The 23,035-nt window shown below is 39.7% G+C and overlaps 1 protein-coding gene across 1 annotated transcript in view; it reads right to left on the reverse strand.

The window, feature by feature from the left end:
- The window catches only part of ADGRG5 (adhesion G protein-coupled receptor G5), a 251,096-nt gene that overhangs the window by 150,780 nt on the left and 77,281 nt on the right, over nucleotides 1-23,035 (reverse strand).

A 23,035-nucleotide genomic window follows, 5' to 3' on the forward strand; every position in this document is an offset into this window, starting at 1 on the left:
CTGGGGGTGAATGTTTTGCCAATGTGCAACATTCCGTCCATCACCTTGTGTGTTTTGCTGTTCGCCCTATATGGGAAGGGTATGCCCAGACGTGGGTCCCATGCTCACTACGCCACTGGAGTCAAGCTATCCTGGCTGATGACGGCTGATAGCCAGAAACTGGTCCTAGGATGCTTGATTCCGGTCCAGGGAAGACATGGCTTGGCAGTTCGGGCTGGACTGTTCCCATGAGGCACAGGGTCAAGACTGATTGCATGTGGCCATGTCTGAATTGGGGTGGCTTGGTGAGCAAAATAACGATGGATTAAACCGAGATCTGTGACGGGGGTGAATGTTTTGCCAATATGCAACATTCCGTCCATCAAATTGCGTGTTTTGCTATTCGCCCTATGTGGGAAGGGTATGCCCAGACGTGGGTCCCAGGCTCACTACGTCACTGGAATCAAGCTATCCTGGCTGATGATAGCTGATAGCCAGAAACCGGTCCTAGGATTGGCATGGTGAGCAAAATAACGATGGATTAAACCCAGATCTGTGACTGGGGGTGAATGTTTTGCCAATGTGCAACATTCCGTCCATCACCTGTGTGTTTTGCTGTTTGCCCTATGTGGAAAGGGAATGTCCAGACGTGGATCCCGTGCTCACTACACCTCTGGAGTCAAGCTATCCTGGCTGATGACGGCTGATAGACAGAAACCGGTCCTAGGATGCTTCATTCCGGTCCAGGGAAGACATGGCTTGGCAGTTCGGGCTGGACTGTTCCCATGAGGCACAGGGTCAAGACTGATTTGCATATGGCCATGTCTGAATTGGGGTGGCGTGGTGAGCAAAATAACGATGGATTAAACCCAGATCTGTGACTGGGGGTGAATGTTTTGCCAATGTGCAACATTCCGTCCATCACCTTGGGTGTTTTGCTGTTCGCCCTATGTGGGAAGGGTATGCCCAGACGTGGGTCGAGTGCTCACTACGCCACTGGAGTCAAACTATCCCGGCTGATGACAGCTGATAGCCAGAAACCGGTCCTAGGATGCTTGATTCCGGTCCAGGGAAGACATGGCTTGGCAGTTCGGGCTGGACTGTTCCCACGAGGCACAGGGTCAAGACTGATTTGCATATGGCCATGTCTGAACTCGGGTGGCGTGGTGAGCAAAATAACAATGGATTAAACCCTGATCTGTGACTGGGGGTGAATGATTTGCCAATGTGCAATATTCTGTCCATCACCTTGTGTGTTTTGCTGTTCTCCCTATGTGGGAAGGGTATGCCCAGACATGGGTCCCGTGCTCACTACGCCACTGGAGTAAAGCTATCCTGGCTGATGATGGCTGATTCAGCCAGGATAGGGACACTTCGCCTCCTTCACAAACATAATACTTATGTACAGCATTATTCCCCCACAGGCCCCATCGCCACCTCCAGTGCCAGAAATTTTCGAATTAGTAGGAACATCTTCCTTTCCGCAACATAAGGTAATTACGTGCTTGGTTTGACAATGGAGAAATAATATACCTCTGTGTAGGTAATAGGTGTAAGTAACACAAACCTTATCTCTCTTTGACCCCTTAATAGAACACACCACGTCCAAGTCCTGACGAAAACGCCTGACTGCTGACAGGGTTGGAAACGCGTTGACAAGAGCCTCTGGGAAAAGCAAACCTGATTGGCTTCGGAGAAGGCTTATTTCATTCCCTCCATAAGCCCCTAGTAGTAACCAAATTCATGGGATACTCAGAGCTGTGCATATAGGCAGGAGTATGAATAGTGGTAGTAAGCTGTGACTTGCTACACCGCCTTAATGCTGTTTTTGATTTATGGACTTTATTTACCCCTTTGTATTTTTGTAATCGTCCTTTTGATTATACACAACATATCAATGTATTATACACATTTGAAAATACTGTTTCATATTTGTTAATTATTTTTGTATTTCCTATGTTGAAAAATGTCATCAGTTTGTGTTGTCCTTAATGTTTGACATGATTTGAATGTTGTTGCATTTACGGAATAACCCAGAAAAATTGTGAAATAAATCACAAGAGCCTATGAATTTATTCCATTGGCTCTTCTCTTGATTAAACTTTAGATAGTAGCTACTGGATACTCTCAAGTATTTAATTATTAGCGGTCTAATCCAGTTAGTTTAGGACCCAAGCCTTCCTTAGGTTACAACCTTATTAATTGAAAGCATTTATATCAGACAATCAATGCCCGCAGACTTAGGCTGGGATTAACCACGGACAGGTTTAAGAAAAGGTCCTTAGCTTAGTCAGTCAGACGATTGACAGCACATACATAAATTCTAGGTTGAAAAATTAACGATTTATATAGTTAGATTCCACATAGGTCAAACTTGTCACACATACGTGATAGAAAGCACATTCATTTTATTATTTGATATTTTTTAGAGAATTATAAGATTTTTATGGGTCATGACTCTGTGTTGACCTCATATTATACATAAATATACAAATTGATCTCATAAATCGATATTTGTTATAAACATTCGTATATACATCTCAAACATTAAAAACAGCCAAAATAACATAAGACTCGTAAAGGTGGAGGCAATGCGGTAGATGGAATTACGCGTGTTTCGGCATGAGGGCCTTCATCAGGTTACCGTCTATTGCACTGGAACTGAATGGAGAAGGACAGAAACTGATAGACTGCTCTTCTTAACCAAATAGGGGGTCTTAGAGCCAGGAAGTACGATGCTTCAAAATCTGTATGCAGACACGATGAAAAACGATAACTTCATGGTAGGTCTGAAAACCTTTGTCAAATTGAACTGTGGCAAATCTTCGTGCACCACGACCAGAGATACCTGGTTGTTGGTCGTGATAAGTGGAGAGGGGCGCAATACAGGAATGAGATCGATGAGCGCCACAGCCGGGACTATTTAAAACCAGCGTACGTTGTAGCACCTAGTAATAGGTTGAAAACACGCAATCCAGGGAATGCTGTTGACTTATGCCTGAGATACGTGAAATATATGGATAATAATAACCAGGATCCCAATCTAAATCTGGATAGTAATTAAGAAGCACAATCCCGGGGATTCTTTCAGCAAAGGCCACAGAGCGGAGGTTCAAATGGCCACCACGGACAGGGGAAGATATATATGAAATAGTTCTGGCAATAAAGGAAATTACTAAATTGAATGTGCATAATATTCTATTCATTTTGCAGCTAAGCCTTTGTCTAAAAATGACAAGTGAAAATGTCTAAGAAATGATAAAATACAGCTGCCAGACTCATACAAGCTATTTTTTTCTCTCTCACATTCCCTTCATACCCCCGCCTCCCCCCCCCCCGATCGAGCTTCAACTTATATCTGTTTACTTACTTAACAGGGGAATCCATGGGTAGACAGAGTAATTATGACAAGCTGTTAATTTGTAGACAATCTCTGCAACTGGATGTCGTTACAAAAAGTCGAAGTAGTTCCACTATTAAGTAACAGATAGCCTTCAAGATATTAAAATGCAGTTATACGGTTGTAATACCACTAGTATCAGCAAGATGGTAATGCAGAGAATAGAAACAAAAGAAAGCTGTCCATTTACATCAAAGATATAGCCTTACAGGCTTTTAAATGTAGTGGCACAACCAACAGGTAGATGCTGCTAGGAGATATTATGTATAGAAACAAAGCAGCATTTCCAATGTCAGTGAACATGTGTGAAAAAGTCCAATAATGTCGTCAAATATGCCTTTGGTGATGCCATGTGATGTCACATAGTGATGTCATTGATCATGAAAATTGTAATAGCACCTACAATGTCATATATTAGGTCCTAAGAAGTGTATTGGTGGGATGTTATGGCTAGATATTATCTCAGCAGGATGATCATGATGGGGAACAGCTGTTACAACGCGGATGTTACACCGCACTTCCCTTACGACGCAACTTTTACAACGCAAGTTGTAACAACGAATTGCACTGGGGCGCTCCAGGATAGTAAATAGTTAAATTTACTATCCAACTCCTTCCCTACTATCCATGGGGACTGGAGTTGGAATAGTAAATTAAACTATTCACTATCCAGCCCCCAACAACGCAAGTCGTGGTAACGACTTGCGTTGTAAAACATGCGTCGTAAAGAACTGCGATGTAAAACATCACGTTGTAACGACGTACATCCGATCCTGATATACCTTTTTCCAACATGCAATGTGTTCCTCCTCTTTGTCCAGAGGAGACACCGCTAATACCACTGCATTATTTTTCTCTCTTGCCTAACTGGGGCTAAATAGGAATGTGTGGGAATTGGGGGGGGGGTGGTTTGGGGAGGTGCGGAGACAGAGAAGCAGAGCATATAACAGTTGTAGTTCCGCTTTTGTAGTGGATGTGTTTTTCCAAATTACTCTACTTAGCAGGACAAGACCAGCAGTCTTTGTTAATTCTTTCTGAAAATGTGTGCCCCATTCATTCAGATAAGGGGAAATAAGGCGCCCCCATTATTATGCTCATCAGCTGTCCTGACTGGATAACATTTTTGTTTTGTCAGACAAATGTGAATCTTCCTCATGAGACCGAAACTCATCTGCATTGAGCACACAGGTGGAAGGACCAAAGAGGTGTTTTGATTATTCATGCAGTGACTTAATGCAAGGGCTAATCTGTGGGAGAAGATCATTTTGACATTTTTGAAACTCATCAATGAATTATTTCATGGATGTATTCTTAGTAAGCAACAATATCATATGAATTACAATTGATTCAGTAGATAGTTCTGTAGTGCCCCTTTCTGACTCTAGTTGCCCTGAAAGGATACTTCCTGTTGGGACTAGTGAGTAGGTTCTTTGCCTGTGGCCTCTGAACACTACTGGACAGGTGTGGGACTGCATTGAGACCAGATAACAGACATCACCCTTGTTAACCATAATGCTGGTTTTGCAAATATGACCCAATTCTCTCTGCCATTCTCAGGTCATATTTATTATACATCATAAACAAGACATAGCAAGGAAAAACATTCATATTAAGTTACAATATGTGCAGTATTGTTGTAGATCATTTGATACAACTAATACATTGAAAATCACCTACCACATTCTCAAATTTCTTAAAAACTGTCTGAGTCATGGTTGACCCTCAGGTCCCATGTGACATCACCTAATTCAATTGACTTGCGCCTGGGGAGAAACCCCCCCACGGGTCCTATCACAAGTTGTCCGTTACAAGGCAACCCCACCTGCTCCAGCAAGATAGAGGGAACTTGTGCTACTGTTGTATTAATTATTCGACACAGACATAGCTACTTAATGTAATGACATATGTGTGTGGAAAACTGTTGATATAAGTGAAAAAACGTAAAATGCTTATGTATGTATGTGTATATATATATATATATATATATATATATATATATATACATATATATATATATATATATATATATATATATATATATATATATTACCTATTGGCGGTCGCCAGTAGGTATATATAGTTAGGATTTTTTTCCTATGGGATTTTTGAAAATTCTATGTCGAATAACTATGGCGTTTGAGGACGGAATTGGCTGAAATTTTCAGGAAAATGGAACATTTTGTTTCTGAGCAGCCCCTGAAAATTTAGGGGGGTTTCGTCAAGGGGGGGTGAGAAAAAAGGGGGGTCCCAAAACGCGTTTTTCCCATGCAATTTTCCATAGGGCGGTTGGACTCACTTTTAGCTCGGACGGCTGAATGGATTTCCACGAAACTTGGCAAAATTGAAGATATTGTTTGCCCGATGTGCCTTTGCTAGGTCTCAATATATGTGCTCCAGTGGATTTTGATAAATTAACGTTCAAAAAAATATATATATCTGTAACATCGCTCCGGTTAGCGCCCCGGTTCGCATACCTGACGCGTAACGGAACTTCGCGAAGCGAAGCTGATTGGCTCTCCGGTGTCTGTCAACATTCTAAACAGTCCGGAGCGGCCGCCATCTTGTCTCTCGGTAGGATCGAGAGACAAGAGGTGAAGAAAAATGAAGGGGGAAATTAATGAAAGGGGGCAAGGTAGACCCCTCCTGACCCCCTAGGATTGATGAGGGGGCTATTGAAAAGTCCCGCGGGGCAAAAAAAAAAAAAAAGAAATCTGTTTTTTCGCGGTAGAGGCGCTACCCGGTACGCGAACCGGGTAGCTAACCGGTAGCGTAACGGGAGTCCGCCATCTTGTGTTTCAGTCGAATTTAATCACAAGATGGAGGAAAAACATTGTGGGAAATGGGTATAAGGGGGCACGGGAGATGTATCCTGACCCCCTAGGTTTTCTGAGGGTGGCTGAGGAGGCCCATATGTGCGAAAAAAAAACCACATTTTTTTTCAAATTTTCGCGCGGTTAGCATCCGGTGCGCGAACCGGGTAGCGCTCCGGAAAGCGTAAATCGTGAAAATTAGTAAAAAAAAAGTTACATTTAAAATTTGTTTAGAGTGATCATAGTTAGGGTAGCTCTGAGAAGAGCTTTTGGGTCTGTGGTAGATTTAGGTACTTATAAGTAGGTACCAATACATAGTCTTAAATTCAGGATGAAAATTCTGTTCCCCTCATCTGAGAAGTGTACTCCATCTCCTCTGTAGATATCTTGCATGTAGTAACGCAAGTTATTGTTGTAGATGGAGCCCATTCCATGGTCTCTCATGTAAGCTGAAACAGACTTATTTACATGCTTCCTCGATTTCTCAATTTGTGAACAAAATTGGTTGGACCACCTCCATTTCTGTCTTTGGCATATATTTGAATATACCAAGGCAGTTTGAGGAAAAAGTGCCATCAATTGCTCAAAGGTGTCCTTTAAAAGCATTTCCAGACCTACCCCAGTCAAAGTGCCCAAATCATTTCCTCCACAGTGCACTATTAACAGGTCAGGGTTTGGCAAATGCAAAAAGGTTTTCACCAATGGTATCAATTGGTGACATCTCAATCCTCTGTGGCCAATCCAGTTGATTTCCACATTTTGTAAATTGAGGTTGTGTAAATTTCTGTTAACAGCATACCTTTGAGCCCAGTGGATGTAACTATGTCCAATAATCCAGACAGAAAACATGGTGAGAGAATGTTCTGCTGCAGTCAGATGCAGTGTGGGAATGAAATGGCAGTTGAAACAGTAGGAGTTTGTAATGAAAAAAACTGTGGAGTTTCAGTGCTAATGATTCAGTAGCAGTGATTGGTGGATTATGATTGTTGAAAACAGAAAGTTAGGGTGCATGGATGAGTTCTTTGAAAGATGAAATTTGAATGGTTAAGAAAAAGTCATTTTAAGAAACAATGCACTGGATACGCAGGTGTACTGAGAGTTCAGAGTTCAATTGAAACATTGTTGTGTGAACTTGTAAACATGAGAGGTCTTTCAGGAGGTAGTTGCTATGGAAAAAAGGCAGAAAGGGCAGAGGGGGGAAGGGTGTTGATTTGAAAAAAGTGAGGGAAGAGTTTTGATTGGGTGACATGAGAGATATGTGTGATGAATTACAGCATTTCTGTGCCTTTGTTGGTTGCAGCCTCTGGAGTGCATACCCTTTGCTCTGCCAAAGAAAAATTGGTGTGTGTCTGAGACTGTTTTGAAACTCAAAAAGTATTTGCTAAGGTGAAAAAAGATTCATTTAATTTAGATAGAGACTAGTATGCTTTAGGTAGAAAATTAGGAAGAAAGTTGTGTATTTAAAATGTTGCTTTGTGTCAAGTGTTTTAGAAATAGATTTTGTTTCTTTGAGTTTCATAGCCATGTTAAAAGTGACGCAAAAGTGGTGCAAGGGCCTTGGAAATACGCTCTCATGTGTGTTAGGGCATTTTAAGTCACTTCCCCATGAATCTGGGTGAATAATTTGCTTAGTTGATGTGTTTAAAAACGTTTCTTGAAGTCAATTAGGTTTCTTGATATGTGCTGCTAGAGTTTCATAGCCAGCATGGGGCATATTTAGAAGGACTTTGAGCCACTTTCACGTTATTTTCCCCATGTTAAAGGTGACGCTAAAGTGATGAAAGGGCCTTGTAAATACACTCATGTTTGAGTTATTTTCCCTATGTTAAAAGTGACGCAAAAGTGGTGCAAGGGCCTTGTAAAATATGCCCTCATGTGTGTTAGGGCATTTTAAGTCACTTCACCATGAATCTGGGTGAATAATTTGCTTACTTGATGTGTTTAAGAATGTTTCTTGAAATCATTTAGGTTTCTTGATATGTACTGCTAGAGTTTCATAGCCTGCTTGGGGCATATTTACAAGGCCTTTGAGTCACTTTCACGTCATTTTCCCCATGTTAATAGTGATGCAAAAGTGGTGCAAGGGCCTAGTAAATACGCCCCCATGTCTGTTAGGGCATTTTAAGTCACTTCACCATGAATCTGGGTGAATAATTTGCTTACTTGATGTGTTTAAGAACGTTTCTCGAAATCATTTAGGTTACTTGATATGTACTGATAGAGTTTCATAGTCAGCATGGGCCATATTTACAAGGCCTTTGAGCCACGTTCACGTTATTTTCCCCACGTTAAAAGTGACTTTAAAGGTGGTGCAAGGTCCTTGTAAATACGCCCTCATGAGTGCTTTGCAAATGTAAGTACTGACAGGGTGTGCTTGTACATAGGAGCTGTGTTGTGTTTTCAAATTATGACCAGAAAATCGTTTTTTTTTAAAAGAAATGCTTTTTACATTTATGAGAAGGTCAAAATGGTGTCTGCTTCTTTAAATAAATATTTCACTTTCCACCATTAATATGGGAGAATAATTTCCTTGTTTGCCGGTTTAAAAACATGTTTCTTGAAGTCATTAAGGTTTCACAATATGTTCTGCAAGAGTTTCATAGTCAACATGGGGGCAAATTTACAAAGCTTATGAGCCACACTCACGTCATTTTCCCCACGTTAAAGTGACTTTAAAGGTGGTGCAAGGTCCTTGTAAATACGCCCTCATGAGTGCTTTGCAAATTTAAGTCATTTCCCCGTGGTGCAAGGTACTTGTAAATACGCCCCCATGTGTGCATGGCAAATTTAAGTACTGACAGGGTGTGTTTGTACATAGGAGCTGTGGTGTGTTTTCAAATTATGATCAGAAAATTGTTTTTTTTAAAAAAAGAAATCTTTTTTACATTTATACGAAGGACAAAAAGGTGTCTGCTTCTTTAAATGAATATTTCACTTCCCACCATGAATATGGGAAAATAATTTGCTTGTTTGTCGGTTTAAAAACTCGTTTCTTGAAGTCATTTAGGTTTCACAATATGTTCTGCAAGAGTTTCATAGTCAACATGGGGGCAAATTTACAAAGCTTATGAGCTACATTCACGTCATTTTCCCCATGTTAAAAGTGACTTTAAAGGTGGTGCAAGGTCCTTGTAAATAAGCCCTCATGAGTGCTTGGTAAATTTAAGTCATTTCTCCGTGGTGCAAGGCTCTTGTAAATACGCCCGCATGTGTGCTTGGCAAATTTAAGTACTGACAGGGTGTACTTGTACATAGGAGTTGTGCTGTGTTTTCAAAGTATGACATAAAAATGGTTCATAAAGAAAAGGAATTCCTTTTACATTTATGACAATGACAAAAAGGTGTCTGCTTCTTTAAATAAATATATCACTTCTCACCATCAATCTGGGAGAATAATTTGCTTGTTTGTCGGTTAAAAAATCGTTACTTTAAGACATTTAGGTTTCACAATATGTACTGCTAGAGTTTCATAGTTACTATGATGATAATGATATACATTTAGAACTGTGTAGGAGGCATGGAGAAACTGAGGCTTCTGTAAGTGTCAAGGGAGGTGAGTAATGTACATTGCTCTGTTGCATACAGTCCTCACCTTCTGCGTACTCTTTGATATGCTAGACTAAATCTGCACAATGAGATACCTAAGCTGAGGAAATACAGGTGATGTGATTGTGAAATGAGCAAAAATATTTGCACGTTTTTCAATTATATCACCTGTGTTTCCTAACATTACGAATCACATTGTGCAGATGAGGTTTAGGCCTGTCCAGGGAGACAGAGGAGGTCTGGCCTTTGTTCAAGAGTGCAGTGGACATGACTCACTTCGTTGGTAGGCCTGCACATGTATTATCTCCTCTGTACTCTTCAACAAGCCTAAATGTCATCTGCAACCCTGAGTAGGCCTCACCTCAAACAAACCTCTGGATAGGCCACACCTTATCGGCATCCTGAATCAATCATTTAAAATGTTAGGGGCAGATTTATGATGGCCGTGTGCCTCTTTTGCGCCGCCGTTGCGTCACTTTTGTGACGCAGCAGCGGTGCAAAAGATGCACCATGTTGCAAGATAGGCCTCACTTCATCTGCAACAAGATACCTTCAGTTTAAAATGTATACATTTAGGACTGTGTAGGGGGCATGGAGAAGCTGAGGCTTCTGTAAGTGTCAAAGTTGTTGCATACAGTGCTCACCATCTGCGTACTCTTTGATATGCTAGACTACATCTGCACAATGAGATACCTAAGCAAAGGAAAAACAGGTGATGTGATTGTTAAATGAGCAAAAAAATGTGCACGTTTTTCAATTACTTCACCTGTGTTTCCTAACATTACGAACCACATTGTGCAGATGAGGTTTAGGCCTGTCCAGGGAGACAGAGGAGGTCTGGCCTTTGTTCAAGAGTGCAGTGGACATGACTCACTTCATTGGTAGGCCTGCACATGTATTATCTCCTCTGTACTCTTCAACAAGCCTAAATTTCATCTGCAACCCTGAGTAGGCCTCACCTCAAACAAACCTCTGGATAGGCCACACCTTATCGGCATCCTGAACCAATCATTTAAAATGTTAGGGGCAGATTTATGATGGCTGTGCGCCTCTTTTGCGCCGCCGTTGCGTCACTTTTGTGACGCAGCATCGGCGCAAAAGATGCGCTATGTTGCGACATATTTACAACTTGATGCATCTAGGCAGATGTGTCATGCTGTAAAGTCCTGCGCCACATGAAACCTGCGTCAAGTTTCATGTGGGCGTTTTGTTGCAGGGTGGGCGTTCACTTGCATGAAAGCCCTGTAAAACTAACACAGTGAAATTTACAAGATTTCACTGAGTCAGCTTTATGGCATTGCTGAATCAAATCCTTACGCGTGTTTGAAACAGGCATAAGGAGTGATGCACCATGCAATGTGTGCCTTGCCCCTGTGCATTGCAGTAGTCATGTCGCGCTTGCGACGTGATTCCTGCAATGCGCCGCTTTTGCGGCACAGATGCGTGACGCATCTGTGCTGTTTTTGCCCCATGGTGCTCCGCATTGTAAATGCGGCACACCATGGGTGGCAGAGCAGCGGCGCACGTTAACTGGTGCATCCCTGGGGATGCGCCAGTTAACATAAATCTGCCCCTTTACATTTAAGTATGAGCAGGGGACACAGAGTCGGTGAGGCTTATTCAAGGTTAAGAAGAGATGAGTCCTGTTCACTGAAAACTTGGACATAGGCCTCACCTCCTCAGCATCGCTGGACATGGCTAAATAATATCTGCAAAATGTTACTCTTGTTAAACAATTTTACTATTATAGTCTCTGAGATTTGTCTCTTACTCTGCAACATCTCATTGTTGTTCTCTTTCTTTAAAGATAACGACAACATCAAACATGAGTGATAATGAGCAATCTGTTGATCTCGATCTTATCATTGAACTTGTCATTGAAACGTCAGTGGAAGTAGATCCCTTGGATGATTTATATCCTGTGGATGATGAAGAATATGATGAGGATGCTGATTTGTCAGATTTGTATGACATAGGGTGGGCAGCTGACCTGCTCGAGCCTATTGAACTATAAAGACTTTTAAAAATAAATTTAAGTTACTGGAAATGAAAAGTAACCATGTTAACCGTTTTATTTAAAATTAAATACAACTTCAAAAACAGCTTGTGTGAAGTGTCTTTAATAAAACAGTGAAATATGCTAATAAAATTAGTTCAGATTCACATATAAAAGAGCACAGGTCAAATGTAGAAGCATTCCATTTCTTTGCTACTATTTGTGAGTTTTAAATTTGTCAATGCACTAAAAATTATTGTATGTAGAATTGACAACTAGTGTGTTAATTTTTTGATGACTGTTATTGATTTACTGTTTGGTAATAGTGGTTAATAACATTTTTTATTATATTTTACCACAGATTCAACTGCAGATCATTTCAAAATTAAAACATGCCTTCGAGGCAAAGAAGGAGAAAGGCTACAAAACGTCAAACACAGCAGCTTACTACATGCTTGCAGCAGTCCTCTACAATAAAAACTCGTCAAGTCACCAAAAAAGCTCCGGGTAAGACAACGAAATCTTTCCTAAGAACATTTCCAGAAAAAAAAGTATCACTACAGAACATGTTTTAGTCCAGAAGAAGAGAGTCAATTTAAACAGGAAGGAAAGGCCCCTTAATAAAGTTAGTGGTAGAGCAGGAGAAAACTCTGTGAGTGCCGGTAGAAGGCACAATCAATTTAGGGACATTCGTACACGAATGTTCCGCAACAGGATAATTGTAAATTTGATGAAAAATGTAAAGAAAGGTCAACAGAAACTGGCTTTTTATAAGAAAAAGAAAAATGTTGAGAAAATTATTGATCAGGCTTTGGAAATGAAGCGAAAGTTATTTATTTTGGTAATCAATAGAATTAGGAAACTAAACAAGGCAATTTATGAATTCAAAACAAATAGTAGATGGAAGAGAATAGTTAATCGTACAAATTTTTGTGAAGTATTTTCAGGAGAATGGATGCATAGTTCAAGTTGTGAGGCATTTTTCAATGAGGAGAGTTACTTCCAGGACAATGATTTGGTGCATGCAGTTGACGCCAGTGGTCGAGCATATGAGGTGAAAGACGGTTGTCCAGTTGAAAAAGAAAAACTTGTGTCAACAGAGGCAGAAGAGGTGTTAGGTGATGAAGTTTTAGGGAGACGTCCTAAGGGTCCAGTGTACACCTGGAAGTGTAGTAGTATTTGCAGTGTGCGACAGGATTCCATCAATTTGCTTTGTGATTTTGTACGGACATTTAATAAGAAAAGTTTAAAACAGAAAATGAAGTTGTTGCAGGAATTAGATCCATGCAGAGTGAGAGAAGTGACAGGTTTACATGGTCATTCACTGGCTTGTCTTTCCAGGAGAGTATGCCAGAGTGTTTTTCATCATTTCAGGATGCTAGCAGTCCATCATAATAAAGTGAGGAAATTAGTGAGAATGTTGTATTTTGCTAAGAGTCCAGCAATTAAGCTTAAACAATTAAGCAGTGCTCTTTTGCATGGTTTTGAAGTAGATGTGAAGAATATTTGTGAAGAAATTGAGTTTTGTTACTTTGCAAGTAAAAAGGAGAATGTTGAAATTGACCCAGAAGAAGAAGGTAATGTGGAAGAGAGTGTACAGGTTTCCAGTACAGATCATTTTCAGAAGGAAATTGCCACGTTTCAGGTGAAATCAAGTGAGAGGCCTAATTTCACTTGTGTGTGTTGTCGACGCACTTATTATAAGAATCAGACTAAGTTAGTGGATTTATATGCAAAAAGTGAAAGGGAAAATAATAGTGAATGGAAGGATTTCGCAACATACTTGATGGTAGAAAATTGTTTTGATTTGGGATCGGATTAACGTGTGTGTACTTATTGTTGTAACAAATTAAATCAAAACTGGATGCCTGCTAGAGCGGTTCATAATAATCTGGAATTGGTTGACATTCCTTCTGAATTGAAGGATTTAAATACTTATGTATCTATTTTGATTCAAAGTGTCCATCCCTTTCAGGCTATTGTACGAATGGAGCCAAAGACAGGGAAATTGCCTCCATCAGATTTACAGAGAGGATTAAAGGGAAGAGTTGTTTATTTGCCTCTAGATTTGAAGAAAAACATTAATACAATTGGAGTAGAGAAAGTGGAAGAGGAACCTCTGGTTATCTTAGTTAATGGGGTTCCGACAAAGAGTAAGAAAATCTGGCAAGATTTAGTGGATGTTAGGAAAGTCAAAAAGGCAACATTGTATTTGATGAAAAACAATGAGTACTACAAGAATGTATGTGTTGCAGAAGAGGAAGTAAGTGAAGAAGAGGACAGCGATTTGTGTGCTGGACAAATTGAGAAAGTAGAAGCCTCTAAAAATGAAGAAATATATGAACATTATAGTGTTCATCCTTTGCATTCCAAGGAAGTCATGGGGAATGCTATTGAGTTGTTTCAAATGAAACAAGCCAAAGGGAGTCCTATTAGTGTTTGGGAGGAAAGTTTGGAAGCTCGGTGTTTCCCACAGCTATTTCCAACAGGTCAAGGAGGAAGATATGATGAGCGACCTGATCAAATTCCTGCTTCTGAATACCGGACTTTACGATTGTATGCAGAAGATCCTAGGTTTCGTCAATGCATTCCCTATTTGTTTCATCTACTGTTTGAAAGTGATCTGTCTGGACTGTCATATGCAGTGAACCACATCTTGAAAAGTGGTGTACAGATGCAAAATATCTCGGCAAGGGACTTTATGGATAAAGTCAATGTGCAAGACAGTATTTTGGATTCTCACCTGATTAATCTCATGGCATGTCAGCGTGGTACTAATGAGTACTGGTACCGTCGTCATGGTGATTTAAAATGTATGCTGAGGAACTTAGGAACTCCCACATGGTTCCTCACTCTAAGCTGTGCCGAGTATGGCTGGGAAGACTTACTTGAATTTCTACGAGAGGCAAATGGAAACATTGAAAATATCGAATTCAAGACACCCGGAGAACTGTGCTCTTTGGATCCAGTGAATGTATGCAGGTACTTCAATCATAGATTTGAAGCTATGATGTCTTTCATCATGAACAAGAAAAATCCACCTCTTGGAGAGGTCGTTGGATTTCTTCTGGAGAAAGGAGTATCAAGCAAGAGGTGCTCCTCATATACATATGCTGCTATGGATCAAAGATGCACCTAAATTTGGAACAGATCCGGATGACTTAGTGATGAGTTTCATAGAACAGTATTCTACATGTGCTGTTCCAAAGACAAAGGAAGACAAAAGCCTAAGAGAACAAGTTTTACGCTTTCAAAGCCATCGTTGTGGAAAGTACTGTCGTCGTAAATTCAGAAACAAGGACAAGTTCTACACAAAATGTCGTTTCAGCTTTCCACGACCGGTGATTTCTAAAGGAAGAGTGAATAGTTTGATGTCTTCGCTGCGACATAATGTGACGAGGAAATCACCCAAAAATACATACAATTTGAAAAGAAACGAAGAGTCCAAGTACATCAACGACTACAACCCAGTGATTTTGTCCATGTGGAATGCTAACATGGATATACAGTTTGTGGCTGATAACTGTATGGCTGTGGCTCGGTATGTGACATCTTACATCACAAAAAAAGAAAAGACAGAATTGAAGGATATGTGGAAGGACATTTCCCATGAAAAGAGCCTCAGTAAGAAGTTGTACAGTTTCAGTCTGAAGATGTTGTCGCATCGAGAAATCGGAGCTTACGAATGTTGTGACCGGTTATCTTCAGCAAGTCTCTATGCCAAATCTAGGAGTATCATTTGGGCGAGTCTTGGTCTTGCTGCAACGCGTAATCGAGTTCTGAAACCTGTACGGGAAATTGAGTATTTGGCGGAAAAGGAGCCAAACAGTACAGATATTTTGAAGACCAACATGTTGGATACATATTATCCAAATAGAAGCAGTCACCTCGAGAATGTTTGTCTGTATGAGGTTCTACAAAATTACATATTCAAGAGGAACATCAAAGAGGATATTGATAAAGGAGTGTATGCTGTAATTGGAAGTGAGGGATGTCTGGTCAAGCAAAGAAAATGCCAATTGGTAAATCATCGAAAATTGAGTGGCGAATCTCCTGAAAGAAAAGAGTTTTTCTATTTAGCTCTTTTGCAACTTTTCAAGCCTTGGCGTGCAGAAGAGGAACTGCTTGGAGATTTCCTCTGTTACGAAGACTCTTTCAATGCAGCCAAGGAGACCATAGAATGTCCTGTTTTTCCAAAATATCTAGAAATGTTGAATGCGGAAATCGAGCAGGAAGCAACAATTGCAGCCGAGATTGCTAGAGACAGTTCTCAGGACAGTCAGAGTTCTGTTTCATTGAGTCAGGATCCACTAGGAGGACCAGTTATCGAAAATGAAGCTGCCACTGCCATGATTGAAGTGGAAAGAGCCATGGCACATGCTCAGGAGGATGCGGTTAACTTAGAAGATTTGGAAAGACAACTCAACGTTGAGCAGAGGAAAATATATGACGAAGTTACCAACCAAATTGATCATGGATTAAGTCATGAGAAGAAAGAGTGCTCATGTACGTCGTTGAAGCCTGTCCGACTGTACGTGAGTGGAGAAGCAGGAACTGGAAAAAGTTTCCTCATTAAAGCAATTTCATGTTATTTGCAGAAAAGGACTGAGTCATCGCTGTCTTGTGTTGTCACCGCTCCAACTGGACTGGCAGCATATAACATTAAAGGTATTACTTTGCATCGTCTACTGATGCTGCCAGTGGAGCATGATAACAAATTACAATACCACAAGTTATCTGGAGATGCTTGTTGTGAAGTTTCAAGAGTCTTCAGGAAAATGAAACTTCTTATCATTGACGAAGTAAGCATGGTTTCCAATGTCATGCTTGCCTTTGTGCATTTGAGAATGCAAGAAGTTCTTAAAACAGAGTATGATGTGTTATTTGGTGGCAAACACATCATTGTTTTCGGTGATCTTCTGCAGCTGACACCAGTGAAAGGACAACCAGTGTTTAAACTACTTACACATGAAGATACCAGGAAGTGCCTAGGGAGCATTGGCAACGTTAATATATGGTTAAACTTCAATTATGCTGAACTGCGTGAAAATATGCGTCAAGCGAAGGATGAAGATTATAAGAATATTCTACAAGATGTTAGAATCGGAAAAGTGACCGAGCATGGGAAAGAAGCTTTACATGCACGATTACTGTCAAATTTGTATCCAGAAGAAGACGTTCTGCCAGAGAATATTTTTTGGAAAATTACTGAGAAGAAATCTGGAATATGTTTGATGCAAACTCTTGCAGAATGTGCCATCTTCAACAACAAAATGTTGAATTTAGAAAACCAAGAGATTGTGAAACTGGAAGCTATTGACAGAATAGAGCATATGGGAGCAACAATTATTTTGTCTGAGAATTTGAAATCTAAATTGGATTCATTAGAGAAGACTATATCTAAAACTGCTGGTTTTGAAAAGACTCTGAATGTGTGCTTAAATTGCCGTATCATTTTGAGAAGGAGTTTACATGTTGAAAGAGGTCTGGTAAATGGATCAATGGGTAATGTTGTTGATTTTGAGAAATACAGAAATAGAGATGGAATTGAATTTTTAAAAATTAAATTTGATGGCATTGAGGAAGTACAGCTAGTTGGTCGTTGCTCTGCTAGGTTTTTGCTTGTAAAAGACTTATATGTTCGCCGTAAGCAGTTTCCTGTTTGCTTGGCATATGCGGTGACAATCCATAAATCGCAAGGTTTAAGTGTAGACAGTGCATTGGTGCAATTGGCAGTTCTGTGTTCAAGGAGGGTATGGCATATGTGGCATTGTCACGAGTCAGAACTTTATCGGGATTGTACTTGATTGAGTGTGATGTCACAAACATTTGTGCGGATCTAGATTGTGTTAAGGAATACAATAGGTTAAGAAGAGAGTATGCGCCACATTTGCCTCAATATCCTTTGTTTGAGAAACGTGTGGTAGGCCAGAAACGAAGAAATGTGACCAATAGTAGGGAGGTTGTAGCAAAAAGACGAAAAGTCGATGAACCCGAAATTATAAGCAGAAAGAAAATGGATTCTGTTGAAGATGTTGTTGGTTTTCAATTTGAAAATAGTTCTGGTGTCAACTGCTATGCTAATGTAGTGGTTAATGTTGTCTTTTCTCTAGAAACTTTAAAAGAACAGATTGTGATCAATTCGGATCAAAGTTTTTGCTGTTTATTGAATTCTGTGTTAGAGAAATGTAGCACTGATAGAACAAAAATAGAAAGTGTGTCTGAAATTCGAAATCTGTTAGACAAATGTTCAGGTCAAATGCAATTCTCTCACAATATTCAGCAAGATTGTCAGGAGTTTTTAATGTATATGCTTGATGTATTGCAAGATGAAGGTGTAGGTGTAGATCATCTGTTTGGCCTTTCTTATCAATGGCAGCATGACTGCGAGAACTGTAGGGTATCAAGTACTACTAGTGTAGACTCAGAAAGATTTATATATTTAACTTTGCCAGACAGTAAATCAGTGTCCTTTAATAAGCTAGTAAAAGCAGCCGATCAAAACATGGAGTGTAGCCAATGTAAGTCTGCAATGCTGTCCACATTATTTATACGAAGTTATGGCCAGTATGTCATTTTAATGTTCCAACGATGTAGACCTGATGGAACGAAATTGACAACTTTAATTAAAAATTTTGTGGCTTCGCAGTTGTCAATATCAGGAAGGACTTTTGTAACTGCAGCAATTATATATAAGGACGGTCCTTCAACAACATCAGGACATTACACAGCTTATTTGAAGTCTAGAAACGGCTGGTCATTCTGCAATGATTCTGTTTTAACTTTTAAAAAAAAATTGCCTTTTGACCTTAAAAATTCTTACCTGGTGTTTTTACAACCAAAATTTTAGGGAAAGAATCTCGGGATTTGCTCTGAGGAATTTCAAGAGGTTCTAATGGCTCCTACACTATTTGGCCTTAAGGATAAGTGTAGTACAGAGTGAAAAGTTATTTTTGAGTTTTAAGTAGTTCCTGAAAAAAAAGAAGTTTTTTTTACAGAAAGTGGTGGGCACGGATTAGTTAAAGGACAACCGAGTATTTCCCAAAGCAAACGGTGTTCTTACCATAACACTTGACATCATGGAAAAATAACTGCACTTTGAATGAGTTCTGAAAAACTGTTTCTTTTAATAAGCTAATTCAAGCAGCCAATCAAAACATGGAGTAGAGGTAATGTAAGTCTGAAAGGCTGTCCACATTATTTGTACAAACTTTTGGTTATAATGTCATTTTAAAATTCCAACTATATAAACCTGATGAAAGTAAGTTTTCAACTTTAATTACAAATGTTGTGGCTACACAGTCGTTGATTTTAGGAAGAACATTTGTAACTGCAGCTATTATATGACGTGATGGTCCTTTGACAACATCCGCTTATTACACAACTTATTTAAAATGTAAAAAAAGCTGGTGTTTCGGAAATGATTCCCATTTGACTATGAAACAATGTTGCCTTTTGACTTAAAATATTCTTACTTTGTGTTTTCAGAAGAGAGAATTTAGGGTAGGTAACTGGCCTATAATGATTCTAGGAGTTGATATAATTTTATGTACTGTTTTAAATTGCTTTGTGATTAACAGTGATCAAGAGAATTAAATAATTGTAGTAGTCATAGAGGTAGTGTAAGTGTGCCTCATAGTAAGCAGTATCAGTGTCATAGGAAATGTGGAACATGAGTGAGCAAGAAGTGTGAGATATTACTAGTACAGGATTGTGAAAGTGATCTTGAACGTTTTCTTTCTGAAAGTTGTGGAAAAAGAAAATGACGGGATTTGCTTGGAAGAATTCCAAGAGTTATAAATGGCTCTTACACTATTTGGCCTTGAGGAGAAGTGCGGTAGAGAGCGAGAAGTCATTTATTGTATGTAACATATTTGTCAAAACGATGGAGCTTTTCTTTCAGAAAGTGGCGGGCAGAAAATAATAACAGCACAACAGAGTATAAGCTGTTCATAGGACATGGAAAGTAAGTTACTTTTGAGGAGTTCTGATTTCTGATTGGTTATGTTATATGGGTTTTTTAAACACAATCATTTTGATTGTGTTTTTTTCCCCGCTGTTATATGATGAATACCTTCAACTCACTGTTTTTAGTGAAATTTGATATATTCTGAGAACAGCAAAAATAAACCATTTAACATGTATAATTAATTCTGTACTTTGTATAGTGAATTTTAATTTGTACTCGTCTTGTCTCATGCTCACTCGTCTTTTACTACCTTCTATCAATCCTCTTTACATACTCACATTGCCTTTTGTTTTATTCTCTTTCACCCTTGTTCTCTAACTCCACTTATCTTTCAACCTTTGTTTCCCTATTCCAACTCTGCTTTTTTCTTTTCTCCCTTGCACCATTTTCCAGCTTTTAGACCTTCTGCTTCGCTTGTCTTTTCCATCTTTCCTCCCTTTGTTTTCTAAATTAAATATTTTTGGGTTCTCCTTTTTTGGTGCAATCAGTTAGTATAACTCACCCTCACTCATTTATCTTTCTTTGTTGCCTCACTCAGTCTGTATCAGACACTCTTTCCTTCACTTCCTCTGTCTCCTCTCTCCCTCACTCTCTTTTCCTTATTCACCCTTTCCTTATATAGTTTACCTTACTCACTTTCTTTTAGTAGCTTACACAACTTCAATTTAGTTTTCTCTTCTATCCTTCTTTTCTGTCACTGAAAGTATCTTCCTTTTTTTTCTCTTAGTAATTTACTCAATTACAATTTCTTTTTGTCTCTGACTGTCTATCACCGTTTCTTTCTCTTTTTTTCTGCATGTTTATCTCTAACTTTATTTCTTTGTAAAATTGGATGATTTTCAATCTTTTCTAATTTTTAAATACATGTTTTAATATTTTTCAAATTTTTGTTCTTTCTTTCACAGATTGAAAGTATAAAAATAACAAGTGACTAAGTTAACGACAATTATAAGGTAAGTGTTTTGTACTCTTTTCGTTACATTTCTATCACATTTAACTTCTATTAGTTCCACTGCTTCATTTCTTTAACCCTCAGTTTCCTGCCTTTGCTACTTCCCTCATTCCTTTTTCTATTACTTACTTACTCTACTCCTTCCACTCCTTTTCTCAGTCCCTCTGTTCTCATAGTTCCTCACTCCTGTTCACTCACTCCGTCTCTATTACTCTCACTGTCTCTGACTCATCACTCTTTCACTACTTGTTCATTATGCTTTCTCCCTGTAGTTCAAGCACACTATGTTATTTACATTTCTTTGTTGTTTCAATTATTCCTTTTCTGTCACTTCTCCTTTTCTGCTTTCTGTTTTTTCTCTCTGTTATTCCACATGTTTTAACCTTAGTCACTGTCATACATCTTGTTTTATTCCTATTTACTTTCGCTCACTGTTTTCTTAACACTTTCCCTCAGGGTTGTTCTTTTAGTCCGGTTCTATCCCTACCTCTCATTCCACATCCTTTACTGTTTTTCTTCTTAATTTGAACATTCACTCACATTCTCTAAGAAACTCTTGTTTATTATTCTTCTACTCTCCTTTTTTTCTTTCACTTCCTTATCTATTTTGTTTTTCTCAATTATACCCTCTTACATCTTTTCTTTGGTAAATATATCTATTAAACAGTATCTCTGTGTTACTCCCTCTAGCTGTCTTTCTTTTAACATTACTCTCTGTTTCCTTCCCTTATACTCACTCTTCCTTTTAAAAAAAAAAAAAAATTGTTTCGCTTCCGGTTCGCGTACCGGCGCGCGAACCGGGAAGCGAATCAAAAGAAATAGAGGTTGCCAGAGTGCTAAACATTCTAGCAATTTTTTATAAATGGGAGGTAGTTCTGAAAATAACTTATTTTTTATTGTTTTTGTTGTTTTATATTTTTTTATTATTTTTCTGAACATTTTTTTACTTTTTTTGTATTTTTTGAACGGTTTTATATTTTTTTGGTTTTTTTTGGGGGGGAAACGAAAATGACCTAGCCTTACATCATTAGGAAACCAAAAGTGAAATGAACCAATGAAAAGTTTTATTAACAAGTCACATGACCTGTTACGCTTACGTTACGCGCTCCGCGCCGCGCCCCGGATCGCTTCCGGGGTGCTGCGCTTCGCGCCTCGGTTCGCGCTCCGGAGCACTTCCGGGTGCGCTAACGCGGTGCGTCATAAGACGCATTACGCGACAACGCGATACATCGCGCTTACGCGACGCATCATGATGTTGTTTTCTAACGCGGCAGTTGCGCCAACGGAACGTTTACCGGTTCGCGGCACCAAATTGAGTTAACGGGAAGCTACCCGGTGCACGGACCGGTAGCGAAACAAAAATTTTTTTTTTTTAAATATATACATAAAAAAATTGTATTAAAAACATATCAAATATATTTTTCGATATAAAGAAGAATACATTTTAAAGCTTTTGATATTTGCTATTAAAAAACCATTGAAATTCACTGAAAAAACCATAGGTTATAGACCATATATAGTTAGGAATTAGCATTTACAAAACCTTGAAAATTCACTGAAAAAACCATAGGTTATACACCATATATAGTTAGGAATTAGCATTTACAAAACCTTATTTTACTCACACAAAACCATTGAAATTCGCATGCGGTGGAAAACGTGGCACAGGGCTTGGTGAAATCGGACAACGGCTGACCTACTAGCTGACAGCGTTCTGGCCTAGAAGTGTACTGTAGGGCCGGGACCGCTCGAGCCGGCGGCGGGGGCGGAAGTTTTGGATTCCTCACGCTCCCCCGACGGAGACCCACTACTGCAGCTACGGCTGGAGATGGGGGAAGAATCGGTTCGCACGCACCGTTGCCATTGCCTACACACTGAGGATATACCTTACCACGGGTCCAGTGGACTGCTAACTGGACCTGGGACTATGTTCGACCGAGAAATTTTCATGGTTGGGGCAAAGGGAGGGGGGGCGGGATGGGTGGGGAGTGTTACGAATGTTTGGGTTGGGGGGGAGTTGAGGGGGGGAGGGAGGGGGGTGGGGGCTCTCCTTGTCCAGGGGATTTTGACATTGCAGATGGGATTGGCAGGCAGCCCTGCATCGAACGAGGGGCCGACCTACACCGCGCGCTCACAGCTCAAGCACTGGCCATAGCGCCCTACACACTGCACCCGCCATGACACGCCACGTGAGAATACTTTCACTTAATGTGCGGGGACTCAACAACCCAGTCAAGTGCAAGGCGATATTGTCCTTCCTAGACCACTCGAAAGCTGACATTTGCCTCCTACAGGAGACGCACCTTGTATCCAAGGACCATCACAGACTTAAATCGCGCTCCTTCCCTTGGCAGTTTTTCTCCTCCACTCAGAAAAAAGTAGC

Source organism: Lissotriton helveticus, chromosome 12 (assembly GCF_964261635.1).
Source record: "Lissotriton helveticus chromosome 12, aLisHel1.1, whole genome shotgun sequence".
Taxonomy (NCBI): domain Eukaryota; kingdom Metazoa; phylum Chordata; class Amphibia; order Caudata; family Salamandridae; genus Lissotriton; species Lissotriton helveticus.